Below are 15,834 nucleotides of genomic sequence, written 5' to 3'. Positions count from 1 at the left end.
GCCAGTACGTGGTTTCACCGGCTGGGTCTTCTCCAGACCCTCAGCCCTGATGGACTGGCCTGTGTTTGGCAGAGCCTGTTCACAGCCTGTTGGGTGCTGCCTCTTTTTCTCCCCTTTGGCGCAAGTGGCAAATAATGCCTTGAGCAGAGCTCTCAGCGCCCTCCTGTGCCCCATCTGGCTCCCTTGAGCCAATGCATCAATGGAGAAAAAGGGAAGCTGTAGGTGAGTCTGGCGTGGATATGGGCAAGGTTCTGCCTGTTACCCCACCAGAGAGGGCTCTTCCCAAGCTGCTGGGGTGACAATGGCTATGCTAGCTTCTCCTTCATGGTCTCCAGCCAAGGCAGATCCCTTGAGCTGAGATCTTTCAGGTGTGGCACTTACTACTGCCACCTCATCTGTGCTTTCTTCCATCTCCCACCAATCTCCCGGGTGTTTGTGCAGTCCCTGGATCCCAAGCACAGCCTTGCCCAGGCCCTCAGCCCTCATGGATTGGGCTGTGTCCAGCTGAGCTGCGGCATCAGCTGTGGGGCCATTTTTTTTTTTAATGGTGTTGGCTTTTGCAAACATTGGAGTAGATACTATATGTTGTGCATTGTAGTGTTGATTTTGTGGGAGTGGTTTTGCTGTTATGAGGGGAGGGAACTGGGTGTTGGCTTGCACTGGGGCTTAGAGTTATTTTTAACATGAATGTTGTGTTGTGATATGAGAGTTGCTGTAATTGGATAACATTTAACCAATGAGGGAATCAAAAACCTACTAAATGTATCAAAAAGTAACAAATGCCCTCTACAAGGATGACTGCTCATGCTCTAAAAAGGCAGAACGGAGGAGGAGCCATGTTAACTGGTTCAGAAAATATTTTAATATGAGTAATTGTTCATGAATATGTATTTGAGTGATGCAATACCTAGAATATATAAGGCGGTTGCTATTGTTAACTAGTGTGCCTCTGGCTGTGGCTATACACCCAGCGCTGTTACTTTTGCTTTGTTGACTTTGTCCTTTTTTAAATCTTTTAAACTTTAATTGAGGAGTGGGCTCAGTTTCTCACAAGCAGGTACCTGTTCTCTACGCCTGCTGCTGTTGCTGCCTTCCTCAGGCAGCACTGTGGAGTGCTCTGCTTGTTTCCTTCCCTCTCCCTCTCTCCGCAGTGGGCACACACTTTTGTGTTTTCTGTCTCTTGTGGCACCCCACAGCTTTCACAAAGGCGCCTTCCCTGCCACTCCTCGCCCCGTGTCCCTGCCCAGCCAATGACTGAGGGCAGCTTTGCTGAGGCAGGAACCACTCCCTCCACCCCCAGCCAAGGCCTGACCTTTGGGTGGGAGCCATGTCCCGCTCTTGCCTTTTCAATCAGTGAGGAGGGTTAGGCTGAGACGGGATCTTCCCCTCCCCTGTCACCGATCACTGCCACCCCTACCCTGCCTCGTTCCCACTGGCCCCTTGTGCTTCTTAATTTTCCCCAACTGCCCCAGTCTGTACTAGTTTACACTCCCCCCTCCCTGGGTAGAAGAGCTCCTGCTCCTCACACCCCTACACCCCCGCCCCTGGAGGCTGAGGCACCCCCAAGGGAGCTCTGGGCTGTACTGGTCTGTAATAAGTGACTCAGACCCCAAGTGGGAATGAGTTATAGAAGTTTTATTGAGAACAAAAACATCAGCATAACAAAAGGGACAGCACTAGGCACATGGCAAAATGCTAAAGGCTCACGCAGAATATGGTGGTTCCGCTTCTTATACTCTTGGTATTACATCAGCTTTATGCATATTTATTTTGGTTTTACATAGTCTCTCCCTATGCCACTCCTTTTGGTGCTGGTGCAGTTTTGTCACTGTGATCGTTGGGGTCCTCATTGGATGAAGTTCAACTCCTTTTATGGTCGTGTCTTAGGAGTTTGGCCAGCAACAGTTCGTCCAATGCAAACTCTTAACTCCACAATGCAACACGCAAAACCACATTATTCTGGTGAAAGCCAATTTCACAACTAGGCTATTGCAACAACATTAACCACTTTATAATATACTCTAACATTTGCCAGAGGCAACATTATAATACTTAATATCAAATCATATAGTACTTTGCGAAAGCCAGTTCCCACTAACTTGTTTCTCACAGGTCCATACTGGTGAGAGTTACAGTCCCAACAAAAGGGACAGAGAGCCCAGCACATACCTTGCACATTTGCACAGCCAATGCCATGGCTCTGCTGGACACAGCCCACTATATCAGGTGTGAGGTGCTGCTCAAGGAAGTGCCTGTGGTCCAGGGACTCGGACAAGCTGCCAAGAGAAATGTGGGATCGGGAAGGAAGCAGGCACAAGGCAACAGCAGACACAGCCACTGCAGAAGAGGCAGAGAATCTGTCATCTGCCCTGCCCAACCCCACACCCAATTCTCTGCAGCTGCTGTACATGGCCCAGTACATAAGGGCTGAGGTCCTTAAGAAGGCCTGGCTTGTGGTCTGGGGACCTGTCTGGCAGCCAGCACAACAGTGGGAGCAGGAAGGAAGCCTGGATGAGGCGACAGCAGCAACAGCCAAGGCAGCAGGGGCAGAGAGCCTGGCACATGCCCCACACTCCTCCCCAGTCGATAACCCACCTCTGTCGGTGATTGAACATGGACTTCGCTGGGTGCATGCAAAGCCGAATTTTATTGTACAAGGCACATCTTTATATAGTGTTACAAACTAACAGTTCAGCAGCTACAAAACTTCAGTTTCTAAGGCTACATGTTTTACATCTCCAACAACCACAGATTACAATCTCCTTGACCAATTTCCCATTAACTATCCTACTCTTTGTTTTGCCTCCCGCGCTTTGTCTTGCCTCTGCCAAACACGGCCCGCCCATCTCTCCCAAGGCCCTACGCCAGACAGAGCCATTCTCCATGGCGACACTCTGAACCTCCACACACCTCTTCTAGACACTTCTGAGCACATCAGAAGGGAAATGCTGGGCAAGGTTGTAATTCTCGTCCATGGACCTGAGGAGCAGGCAGAGGAACAGAGGGACCTGGAACAAAGCTCAAATGAGGGGACGAGAGCAAAAGCCACAGCACAAGAGGCAGAGAATCCAGGACATGTCTTGCACAGCTTCACTGCTGCTGTTTCGCTGGCTCTGCTGGACACATCCCAGTACATCAGGACTGAGGTCATAAAGAAGGCCCAGCCTGTGGTCCAGAGACCTTTCCAAGAGCCAGAGCATCAGCAGGACCAGAAACTAAGCCCAGATTGTTGTAAGTGCTTTGGTCTTTAATAACAGTTAAATAAGCTAGTAAGTAATGTAATAAGGTTAGGAAATTAAAGTGTTAAGCTGGTTTGTCAGGTCAAGTTAAGAAGGGTTCTGTGGCCTAGTGATTGGTGTTGGGAGAGGGTGTTTCGGGTTTGTTTCTTTTGCGCACAGAGTTTGTTTAAGGATCTGGGAACTCCTGAAGGTACTATGATGGACATCACTGTTTCTTCAAGTGCATGACATCATCCTACGCATCATCAAGAGAGGCACGGATTGGACAAAAAGAACAACCAATGGAATCATCCCCTGGACAAAGGATTGGTTAGAAATGAACCACGGAATGAGCCAATCATATCAAACATGCGAACGAAGGATTGAAAGTGAACTGACCAATTGTGAGCCAAACCAAGGACTATATAAACTGTTCTGGTGCCCAGCACCGGGTTCTCCTGAGGTGACACGTTTACTGAAGGAGCACCCAGCGTTGCGCCCGTGCTGTTTTTTTTACTTTTGCCTTGCCATTTATGGTATTCTGGACTACTTCCTATTCCTGTCCCCAGTTGCTGTTTGTACTAGTTTGAAAACAAACTAGTGGGAGACACCAAGTCAGAATAACAATTTAATAGGGCAATAAAAGGAGGGGGGGGAAAAAAATAAAGGCGGATAACACTGGGTTAAACTGACAGAGTCAGGATACAACCTGGCACCCTGTTAGTCAGGGTGGTGGTAGCAGTCTGGTAGAATGGTGGCTGCAGTCCTCCTGAAGCGGTGATCCTGTAGAAAAAGGGTCTGCTCCTCCTCAGAAGTCCAGTGGTGGCTATGTAGCTCCTGTCCTCTGGAAATCCAATGGGAAGGTTGTCTCTGGTGTTCATCCCACAATGGGATGCTTGGTTCCTCCCTCTGGGTGGAGCATCTCACAATGGGGTGATGAGTCATGAGGCCAAGTGTTGATTAGGCTCATTAACAGAAGATAGTCCGGAGGGAGTTATCTCTGAGTCATGGGGCAGGACAATGATGGGCCATTAACAGCAAGATAGTCTGGGGGGAGGAGGCAAGGAAACACTGTCCCACCTGATTTCAACAGCTCATGAGGATGGTAATAGAACACACTGCAACCCAGGACACTATTAAATAAATAATTAGTGATAACTGGCAACTTTGAGAGAGTGTTTATGACACAGATGAATCAACAACAGCAGAAGAACCTGCCGGATGTGCCTATGGCCTTCTTCCCCCTACAGTCCTCAGTGCCCCAACTCTGCAGAGATGGCTGAGCATTGTCTGGAGGCCACTCAGGGCTCTGGCCACAGCCTCCCCCACAACCTGCAGCACAGGAGAGAGAGAGAGAAGCAGCAGCCCCACAGCCAATGCCCCAGATCTGCTGCACACAGCCGAGAAAATCAGGAGAGGTCAAGTACAAGGCTGTAATTGTGATCCAGGGATCCGAGGAGCAGGCAGAAGGACAGAGGGACCTGGAACAATGCTCAGATGAGATGATGAGAGCAACAGGCATGTCTAGGATTTGATACAGAACCATTTTGAGGCTAATTAAAGTTGTTCATTTTCCAACAGTGCCTCTCTGCTTTGCTTTGCCTTCTCTGCCCCTCCTTGTCTTCATAGGTTCCCCAGGTGGTGACAGGAGGTCTTAATGCTGCTCTTGTTCCGCTCCTGTCCAGTGAAGTTCATGAAGGGCACCATGCATAAGCAGCTGGAGCAGCTGGGAGCCCAAGCGCCAACCAATGAGCCGGTGCCCTTGATTAGGGAGGAGCAGGAGTGTGAAGATGCCATTGATGCAGACCTCTCAGAGGAAGAGGAATGGGAAGATACCATTGGCACTGAGCTGTCAGAGGAAGAGGAATGGGAAGACAGAATAGTCGTCTCAAGGGGCCGATGCCATTGGGTCACCTTCTGCCCATAATCGGGTCATTTCCTTGGGCCTGGAGGACAACAGAGGCTCTCACACTGGTCCCAGGGAGAGTCCAGCTGCCCCAGCAGTGTGGGCAGAGAGGCTGCAGGAGACACAGCTGACAAACTGCTGAGAGCCTCTTCTGCCCCTATGTATCCAGCAGATGCCCAGGTTCTGCCCCACTTGTAGCTCCTGAGAAAGAGGAGAGCCACACCTCTGAAAAGTAAGGAGGGAGAGCCACCACCTTCTTCTGTCCCCGTGGGGGCAGCCACAGCAGCAGGGGCAGAGAACCAGGCACCTGTGTCATAAATGTGTTGGCTTTCGTGGGCTGGTTATACAGTTAACAGTGTTATAAGGTTGATGAGTTGGTAGGGGCTGAGCCTGTTAATTACTTAATTGTAAGTCAGGGTTAATTAAGCTGTGTGACGCGATGTACGGGTGTAATGTTTTTGTGTAACCACTAGATGGGGTTGGTATGAGATGGATAATGGAGGCATTTTCTAGAAACTTTCAGCAATTGTAATGACATTGTCCTGAATGCAGATTGGAGGACAATTACACCAATGAGATGGACTTAGGAGCAAATGATTGGACAGGAATGTTCCATCAAAACGGGCCAATCAGGAGAGCCCTAGACGAGCCAATGACAGTAAGAATCGAGAAATGGACCAATCCTGTTCGAGGACAGTCCATAAAAATTTTTCTGCTGCATTGCACCAGGTCTTCCAAAGATCTTCCTACGGTACCTCACCTGACCAAAGGAACACCAAGCATCACACGTGCTGTTACTCTGCTTTGTTGTTGGGGGTTTTGGGCTTATCTCAAACTCCTGTTTCCAGTTGTTTTGTCAATAAATCAGTTAACCTGCAAAGGTGACTAGACCTTTTCTTACACCTGCTCCACACGGCCTCACAGCCTGCTTCTACTGGATGCTTCTGAGTACCTGAGGTATGAGGTTGTGAGCAAGACTGTAATAGTGATTCATGGACCCAAGGAGCAGGCAGAAGGGACCAGGAACATGGCTCAGATGAGGGGATGAGAGCAACAGACTCATCTAGGATTTGGGCTAATAGTTAATTTTCCAACAGCAGCAGTGCCTCTCTGCTTTGTTTTGCCTTCTCTGCTCCTCCTTGTCTTCACAGGTTCCCAGGGTGCTGACAGGAGTCCTTAATGTTGCTTGTGTTCAACTCCTGTCAGGTAAAATGGTTATAGTTCAAACCTCATACTGATGGCTGAACAGCAACTGCACTGCTGGTGCTTAGAGAATGCTTCCACAGATGGAGATTATTGAGGGACAGTTTTTGCAGTGTTTTAAAAGGATGGAATCATCTGAACACATAGTAGGCTGTTGGAGTAGAAGGGGGCAGCTGTCATCTGTCTCAAAGACCTGCCTGGAACTTCAGCAACTGCTTGCAACATCAGGGAAAGAGGAGAGGACTGAACTCAACGCTGAGCCCAGAAGTCGTGCGCAGGTAAACTAGTCTTTCGCTGCCTCTGCAAAGCCTCGGGATGGGTCCTTTGGAACATGACACGTTTCCCCAGGCAGCACTATGGAGTGCTCTGCTTGTTTCCTTCTGTCATGGGTTAGCAAGCATAGTCCCGGAAGTGATGTTCTTGCAAAGGGGTGCTTACAGCTCCTCTATGACTTGAGAGAACCTATCAACTGGCTAGTTTGAGTATGGGCAATTTTTTAAGCCACTTAGAATTTTGACCTCCTCTGTGGTCCGCATTTAAGAATGGACAAACCCTGGGAAGCTCTCTCTCTTGCTTCCAGCCGGAGGACTGGTAACTGGGCTGGGTCCGTGTGGGGCCCAGCGGCCCTGCCAGGCCCTGCCAGGCCCTGCTGGGACCTGCTCAGGTTGGGCCGGGCCGGGCCACAGCCATCCTGGAGCCGTGCGGCCCTGTTCCACCCGCAGCCCCCCCCCAGCCCTGCTACGTGCAGACGGAGCAGCCCGGTTTCCCCCCGCCTCCCCCCCCCCGCCCAGTTCGGCCAAAGATGAAGATTCAGATGAAGCTGCCTGCTGCTCAGGAAAGATCATGTGACCAACAGCGATAAGCGAAATTCCAGCTGCAAGACCTGGGTGAGATTAACCCTTTTAGTGCTGTGAAGAGCTGAAAACCTGAGGGAGGAGAAAGAGGAGATGCTTAAAGCTGAAATTCTGTTGTAAAGCTATGGTAGTGATGGACTATGATGTATCAGAGTACCTGATGTAATTTCATGAAAGCATGGGGGGGTGGAGTGTTCTAACTGTACTTGTGAGCAAAAGCACCTGTGCTGGAATAAGCAAATGCTGAAGCAGCTGTCATTTGATGAGAAGTTTGAACAGGGAGAGATGGAAGTGATGAGGACTCTTGCTTCAAATTGGAAGGAGAAGACCTCAGTTTCTAGAGATGCTCCCAGAGATGGTCCTAGAGATGAAGATGATGACCCTTTTTCTCCCAGGGAAGGGGGAGGGCCTCTATTCTCAGACATGAAATGCTCCCAGAGATGAGTGACGAGAACTTTTGTTTCTGAATGGCTCAACCTTAAATTGTACCCCATTAGCTCAAGACTGGACCCTCGAAAGCAGTTGTGGGAAAAGCTGCCAGTTTTGGGAGGGGACTCTCACATGATGCGAGCGGAGAACCAGCCCGGGCGGCTGTCTCGTTGTGATAATTTCAGCATAGCATGGGCAAGAGATACTCCTCTTCCTAAATGGACTGAACAAGGTTATTATGGAAGTGGTAAACAGACTGAACATCTCAAGGGTTGTCTTTTTACATTGTCAGTGGGAGAAGGGAGAAAGGTGGGGGGAGGAGAAGTGTTCTGAAGCTGTGGTATGATTTTATTTTTTTTTCTTCTTTTAGGTCTATTAATAAACTTCTTTATATTCTTTCAAGTTTGGTGCCTGCTTTGCTTTTCTTCTAATTCTTATCTCACAGAAGGTAAATAGTGGTAAGTATTTTGAACCAGACCATTACAACTTCCCTCTCCCTCTCTCTGCAGTGGGCACACACTTTTGTGTTTTCTGTCTCTTGTGGCACCCCACGGCTTTCACAAAGGCACCTTCCCTGCAGTGTCCCACTCCTCGTCCCGTGTCCCTGCCCAGCCAATGACTGAGGGCAGCTTTGCTGAAGCAGGAATGACTCCCCCCACCCCCAGCCAAGGCCTGACCTTTGGGCAGGAGCCATGTCCCGCTCTTGCCTTTTCAATCAGTGAGGAGGGTTAGGCTGAGACGGGATCTTCCCCTCCCCCCTCGCTGATCACTCCCTCCTCTACCATCCCTCGCTCCCACTGGCCCCTTGTGCCTCTTAATTTTCCCCAACTGCCCCAGTCTGTACTGGTTTACACTCAACAAATGCCCCTTCTTCCTGCACATTTGTGGAATGCTTAATGGGAATCAGTTGTGTTACCAGTTGTGTCCTGCAATGGGTGTGCAGGCACAGGGCTCCACACCATGAGAGCCTCTGTCTGCTTGGACACCACCGTGTGCTGCCTTCTTAGTTTTGCTTGTTGCCAGTACATCACGGTGTTAGAAATAAACTCACTTTTTGATACAATTAAGCGGGGACAAAGTTCAAAGCAAAAGAAAATGCTTTATCTGCAACAAGTCAGCTGAGCAGAGCATATACTTCTCTCCCAAAAGGCAGACACCCTCCAAAAAAATGGCAACCTTTTATACCCTTTCTCAGCCAGGGGCTGTCTCATCCCCTTTCCTATCGGATGGGTACACAGGAACTTACACTCTGTAAGTAGTAGGGAACTCTATTCTGTCCCCTCCCCTCTCCTCTCATCCTTCTTCCTTTTTTGGTCCTGTCTTCACCCCTGCCCCTCTCCCAGTTCTCAAGAACCCCCAACAGACTAACAAGAACAAATCCAAACCATCGATAACAACAAATAGGGAACAGAAGCAACAACTTCCATTCTTTTGCTCAATAATATTTTTGGGCTGCAGCAAAATATTATTTAATCTCTCACAATGGGCTACCCCATGTCTCAGCAGAGAGATTTCCTTTGGTTTGTTTCCTTTTGTTTGCAGTTTGCCAGTGCCTGCATAGCTTTATATTCTCAGAGATCATGAGGCAAAAGGTGGCTCTTCTCTTCCAGAATAATGGCCTGATTTTTGTGGTCACTACACACACAGTGGGACCTTTCCCAAATAAGCAGGATCAGCTCAGGCTTTAAAATCTGATTGGGCTCCTGAGGTTTTCCTAGTTTCTCTCTGGTGGATTGTGAGGAGCAAGTTCACAAGAGGTTCCTGTGTCCCAAAAGGGTGGGTGGGAGGAATCTGGGGGAAGTGTGGGGATCCCCAAAATGTGTGGACAGGGAGCACATACTGTTTCCCCATCAGCCCCACTGAAGCCACAGAAGAAATCAAGGGTTAAAACCTTTTTTTTTGTTTGCTCTCCTTCTTTTAAAAACCATCTTTTTTAAAACGGGGTTGTGGGCTGGATGCTACAACTGGGAGTCTGCGGTGTTGCTCCCCAGGACCAAAGGCTGATGACAATTGTGTCCTCCCTTCTCTGCACACTGGTAGTGAGATGTGGCTTTTGTCAAGGCAGACATAACAGCACACACTTGTAATCCGAAGTCGAGAGAGATTTTTTATTTTCTCTACTGCTATTCTTAGACCTATTCACAATTGCTGTGGCCTATTAAGATTGGCTGCTTAGCAAACAATTACAAGGCTGTCTAACAAACAATGACCATTCAAGCAGTAAAACAACTAGCTATACAAGCAAAGGTATAGTTGCTACATATTATCCACAAGTTCTTCCTTGTACACTCTTAATGTCCCATAACAAGAGCATCCTCCCCTTGTGTCCAGAACATCTTCTCTCACTGATTATCTTCTTGGCCTTCTCTGTGGGTTTCACTGAAGCTGCAAAATTTCCACTGTAAAATTCTCACGGGTAAATTCTGTCCGATTTCAGGTCTGATTCTGTGAGGCCCTCAGTCCAGCTGTCAGCCTCATCAGTGAGCCTTATGACCTTAAATCAGGAAGGTTCAGGAAACACGCAGCTACATCAGAAAAATCCAAGGATCTCTGAAATATCTTGTTAAAGCCTTTTTCCACCTTGTGGCACTCTCAAATCTCTTAATTACAAAATTCAGTCCCAATTTTCATTGCATGCTCCTGCGGGTGCTAATGGAATCACACAAGTGTTTAAGAAGTCAGAAGTTGCCCCTTCAAGTTTTCTGTTCTGAATCTTAGCCTGAAGCAGAAGCAGCAATGCAATTTTAAACCACTGAACTCTCATTTTCAAAAACTTCTACTTTTCATAATATATTGAATTGGACAAATAAAGAAACAGCTAAGAAACTTGCATACTTACAATACCATCTGCAATAAAAAAAGATGTCAAGCTGTGTTTATGTCTCCAGAAACAAAAGATTGCTTTGCAAGCAGCATTTGTTAACAATACAAACACGGTTCTTTCTACACAGTGCTTCTCCCCATGCCACCGAAAATCAGGAATAAAACTCCTTAACACCAACGTAGGAAGGAGGCATTTCTTGATTACAGTGGTGTGCTTGTTACCAGATGATACAGGCATTTCTGAGCCAGAGATGTACACATATATAAGCTGCTGGAGTATGTCCAATTTCAGAGGGTGCTCTTGGGGGTCTTTTGGGACCTCTGGTGCCTGCTGAGCCCCTGGCCTTTGTTCAACCCTTTAACTTTTTTTGACCCGCCATCTATGGTGGTGGATTTGGTCCTGGTTGTGTCATCTGGGGAACATGTTCTGCACAAAGTGGGTGGGGCCGGTTTGACTTGTTACAGAGCTGAACACTGAGCCCTCAGGGTTCCATTAGCTGCTGCTTCCTGGGGAGAGATTTACACAGGCACAAGGTAGTTCCTGGCTCTCCATTGAGTGCATTCTCTGATCATTCCACCCATATGCATTTTCCGCATCTTGTAGCATGAGGGAAGAAAGGAGGCACTAAGCAATTCCTATGTGTTGGAAGTCAAGCAGAGGAGAGAGAAGGCCAGCTTGGCTGAACAGGGACCTTCTTTTGGAATTGAGATGAAAAAGGAAGGTTTATGGCCTGAGGAAGCAGATCAGGGAAGAATATAGAGAGGCTGCTTGCTGCCATAGGCAGGAAAGTTGTGCAGTCAAAGCTCAGTTGGAGTTGAAGCTGTCTAGAACTGTGAGGGAAAAGAAAAGGTTTCTTCAAATACATTAATAGTAAAAGGCTGTGATGAAATAACATCAGCCTGTTACTGATGATGAGGGTGGTCACGTCACCAAGAGGGACACAGACAAGGCAGGTGTGTTTACTGCAATCTTTGCTTCCATCTTCCACATGGATGATGGACCAAAAGGGTCTCAGTGGCTTGCGAAAATGATTAACTGCCTGTTGACTCTGAACATGTGTGGGATCTGCTGCTCCACCTGGATCCCTACAAATATGTTAAGGGATTCATTGGAGAATGCCCAGAGAGCTGTCTGGTGTCACTGCAAAGCCTCTCTGGATGATTTTTGAGCAGTTTTGGGAATCTGGAGAGGTCCTGACTTTCAAGAAGGGTAAGAAGAAGGAGCCTGGAAACTACAGGCCTGTCAGTCTCACTGCAGTGCCTGGTAAAAGTACAGAAAAGATTCTTCTGGGAGGTATTGAAAAACACCTGGAGGACAAGGCAGTCATCGTCAGCGCCAACATGGCTTCATGTGGGGAAAGTCCTCCTTGTCCAACTGGGTTTCCTTCTTCAACAGGGCAACCCATCTTATTGACCCAGGAAAACCACAAGATGTTACCCTCTTGGACTTCAGCAAAGCTGACTGCTGGCAAAATGTGTCTTGTAACGTGACTGTCAGCCACTGCTCTGAAATAAGTCAAGTCATTTTGGCTCAATAGCAAAGGCTGTGTGCTCACAGTGCCTCTTGTTACTCTCACAAGGAGCTGTGAAGATGAAATGAGATTTTCTTTAAACGTTTCTGGGTTTTCACTGCCAAGAAGGGAGAGACAAATGTTCAAAGAATTCCTGTGCAGAGAGGCTCTTCATGGGCTGGGCACGGCAGGAGGGCTGTTTGGAAGTTGGCTACAGCCCTGCCATGTCTTGTGGGATCTCAGTACTAGTAGTGGAAGTAATGTCTCCTCTGCTTCCTCCTAAACCATGCAAGAAGGACATTTTGAGCTATAGGATATGAACTATAACCACTTCCTCTGACAGGAACTGAACACGAGCAGCATCAAGAACTCCTATCAGCACCCTGGGGACCTGTGAAGATGAGGAGGGGCAGAGAAGGCAAAATGAAGTAGAGAAGCACTGTTAGTAAACTAACAACTTTTATTAGCCTCAAAATGGGTCTGCATCAAATCCTAGATGTGTTTGTAGCTCTCGTGATCTCATCTGAGCCTTTTTCCAGGTCCCTCTGTCCTTCTGCCTGCTCCTTTGGTCCCTGGATTACAACTACAGCCTTGCCCAGCACGGCATGCCTGATGTACTCAGAAGTGTCAGTAGCAGATGGTGGGTTATTGACTATGGGGCTGTGTGGGGCACATTCTGGGCTCTCTGGCCCTGCTGCCTTGCTGTTGCTGCCATCGCCTCATCCATTCTGCCTTTTCATGCTGAGGAAGCTGGTTGCATACCACAGCCATCTGATGCAGCTTTTTGAAGATGTGCCTTGAGTGCCAAAATGTTGAATGGCTTCATTTCATCTCATTTAGTTCATAGAAACAAAATGTATTATCAGGTCATTCTTGCCAATTGTGCCATACTTACATTTTTCACGGAGACTCCTCGTGAGGTTCCCTTTTCAGTCATTGTCTTGCAGATTCAATCCACTGGCCTGTACTTTGTATCAAGCAGCTGTCCTTGTTGCAGCCAGGAGAGCATTAATTTTTGCAGTAGCCTGGAGGAGCTTGGCTTGGACTCAGAGGTTATTCTATAGCACCTCAAGTCATTGCATGGGAGAAGGGGAAGGTTGTCTTTTCCAAGGGGAAAGGGTTCCTTCCTGTCATGTAAGCATTGTCAAGGGACTGGTGGGCTGGCCCTGGTCACAAGCTGGAGGGAGCAGTTGTGTTAATGCCTGTTCTGAGCTGGAGGGAGCAGTCGCGTATTGTCTTGTCAGGGATTTTTCCAAGGTGAGCAGTAATGTTTCTTTTCTTGTACCCTCTGTCTTTAGTATGGTTGCTGTTACTGGTCATTTTCATCTTTCAGTGCTATTTCCAGTAAATTGTTCTTATCTCAACCCTTGATGCTCACCTTTTGTGCCTCCAGTTCTCCTCTCCAATTCCACTGGTGGGGGAAGGGACAAGGGAACCAGGGGGAACAGGCAAGCAGCAGCATGGTTTGGGGTTTCTGTGGGAACACTAAATTGGGGAGTACCATTCTTAAACCATGGCAGCAGCTCTCATGACAAGAGTATAAAAGATTTGCCTTTTCCTGATGGACTTATCTCATTATCCCATCAATACCACAGACCCTTCAAAAGAGACACATTAATAGACATTTACTTACTTATCATTAAGAATGGAAAAAGGAGCTTCTGTGAGGGTTGGATGCAAGGCAAGCCTTGAGTCTTGGGACTGCCTCTCCAGAGCTTGGAGAAAAAGCATTAATTTGCCGTTTGAATCATATGCTGAAATGAAGCTTTTTTGTTACAAAGGAGATGAGGAGGTCAAGAACTTTTTGGGGGGACTGAAGAGCATTGCTAACACTTCTACTCACTGGAGAAATTGTGCACATGCATTTGTACTGGCTTATGTGGGGAGTGTCATAAAGAAAATGGCCCCCTCAATGCTCCAACACACTTAAGCCCTGAGTTTACTCATAACATATTCTTTGGTTCCTATAAAAAGATAGAGAAGGCAAAGGTGACGTAGTGGTGAATTTTGCATTATGTTGGGGATGAATTCATGCAAAAAAGCTTTCTGTTAGTTCAAATTTCAGATGTGAATGTTTGGTTTCTTCACTTGCTTGAAACACTCTTCTAAATATGCAAGTTGAGAAGAGCTTTATAAAATTCCCTGTTGTAATTTATGAGTTTAACTGACAGAAAAAGATAACAAGTTTGAAGCATCTACAGAGTTTCTTCTGTTGACTCCGAACATTTTACTACTATATCCTTACTAGACAACAGAATGCATGTTGTAAACAAAATCAGTAAATATGAAGAGTAAATGCATTATTTGGTCAGAAGGGCAACTGAGCTTGGCTTTGGCAAGCTTACCTTGCTTTGAGGATCTCTTTTTGCTCCCACGTTCTTCAGCAGAAAAACTCCTACACATTTAAGTTATCTAAAACCAACTGTAGAGGCAAGAGAGCAGAAAAAGTCTTTTCTAAAATAATGGAAATATGATGAAGAGAAGTATCAGGACACTCAGCTGGTCTCTTAGTGAATGGAACAAAAACAACAAATGAAAGCTTGATCTTTCAGGAAAAAGAATCTGTTTGGAAAAGGATACATTCAGCCAAAGATACCACACTTACCAGGAGAAACCCATGCACTCAGGGAAGAAAAACTGTCTGCTGAGAATTAGCAGTACACCAATATCCAGGAAGCTGAACTTTGGCAATGAGTGTGCAATTCTCTGAACACTTCCTAAGAGATACGGTGAACTGGACAGGGATCTGAATGCACGCATCTTTTAGGATGGAGTCCTCTGTGGCTTTGGGAACATCTCAGGTAGTGCCTTGGAGAAAAAACATAGGAAGCGTAAGGAGTACACTGAGAATTGTTTCTTTCATACCCTGTAAGAGAAAGGTTTGGGGTTTTTTTGCTCTGGTTGTTTCTAAGGTGTGTTAAGTCTTGTTTGTTGTCAAGGAATTTCCTTTGTCTTGCATCTTAAACAATCCAAAACAAAGACCTCTTGTTCCTTTTGGGAACCTATTTTCCTCCCAGTGCAAAGCAGTTGTGGTAATCCAGTTTCTGCAGACTTCCTAAGTGGTTTAAAACAACCCCAAACATCATGATCCTGGATATGCCTTGCCTTCTAAATTTTAGAGGGGAGGAAGGTGTTATTATTCCAGACAATTTAAAACCATAACAAAATATGGGCTCTCATTTAATTTGAGAACAGAAAGTAAGTGGTATTCTAAAGCTTAATGTTTATAGGAAAGAATGTTTTTCCTTTACAGCCTTTTTCTTAAGACTGAAGTGTGTAAGAGGAAGTTCAAAGAGGATGTACACACTAGTTCCTGCTTGGTTATTTTCCATGTGTGAGGTCAGTAGATTTCAGTGGGTTAGTCTGGGTTCCTGAACAGCTGAACAGTTTTGAAATCACCTTCCTGAGGTTTTGAAGTATGGTATAATAGTTTGCAAAGAAAAAGATCAGATTGAGCAGGCTTCCTGCTTTCCCTGTTTACTAGGAAAGTGAGAGTAGAGTGGTCAGAAACGGGAGATGAGGGCAATCAAAATAATTTACAGCGTCTTCTGAAGCCCATCCATTATGGCAATGATTTAAAACTTCACGGGCTTTTTAATAATCAGCATACCTTTCAACAGCCTTGAGACACTACCTCCTTCTGCACTACTGATTATAGCTGAAACCTTTTGGGAGAGGATGATTTATTGTTTCAGGGGAATTTTCAATATGTCTTAAAAAAGAGCCCATTTTAGTGGAACCTGGTTTTGTAAAGAAAGTCAGACAGAAATATATATATTAAAAACCCCACAACTGGACTGACAATGTTATTTCAAACTGTTTTGTAGCTCAAAATGTAAGTTTTTCAGTTCTACATAGTGTTTTCTGTCAAAAGAAGCAGTGAGTTAATA

General features: G+C 46.6%; 1 long non-coding RNA gene across 2 annotated transcripts; it reads right to left on the bottom strand.

Annotated features, from left to right (window-relative positions):
- Nucleotides 1-9,773: 9,773 nt before the first annotated feature.
- LOC125320319 lies at nt 9,774-14,582 on the bottom strand. 2 transcript variants are annotated; one of them, XR_007201075.1, is made up of 4 exons: nt 14,550-14,582; nt 14,290-14,366; nt 13,578-13,659; nt 9,774-10,329 (listed from the first exon to the last, which is right to left on the bottom strand). It is a non-coding gene; the product is annotated as an uncharacterized LOC125320319 (long non-coding RNA). The 2 variants fall into 2 exon arrangements; XR_007201074.1 differs by lacking the exon at nt 14,550-14,582 and having other exon boundaries at nt 14,290-14,411.
- Nucleotides 14,583-15,834: the final 1,252 nt, after the last annotated feature.

This window comes from Corvus hawaiiensis, chromosome Z (genome assembly GCF_020740725.1).
Source record: "Corvus hawaiiensis isolate bCorHaw1 chromosome Z, bCorHaw1.pri.cur, whole genome shotgun sequence".
NCBI classification, from domain to species: domain Eukaryota; kingdom Metazoa; phylum Chordata; class Aves; order Passeriformes; family Corvidae; genus Corvus; species Corvus hawaiiensis.
The sequence above is the reverse complement of the archived record's forward strand: the minus strand, read 5'-3'. Positions and strand labels throughout refer to the sequence as shown.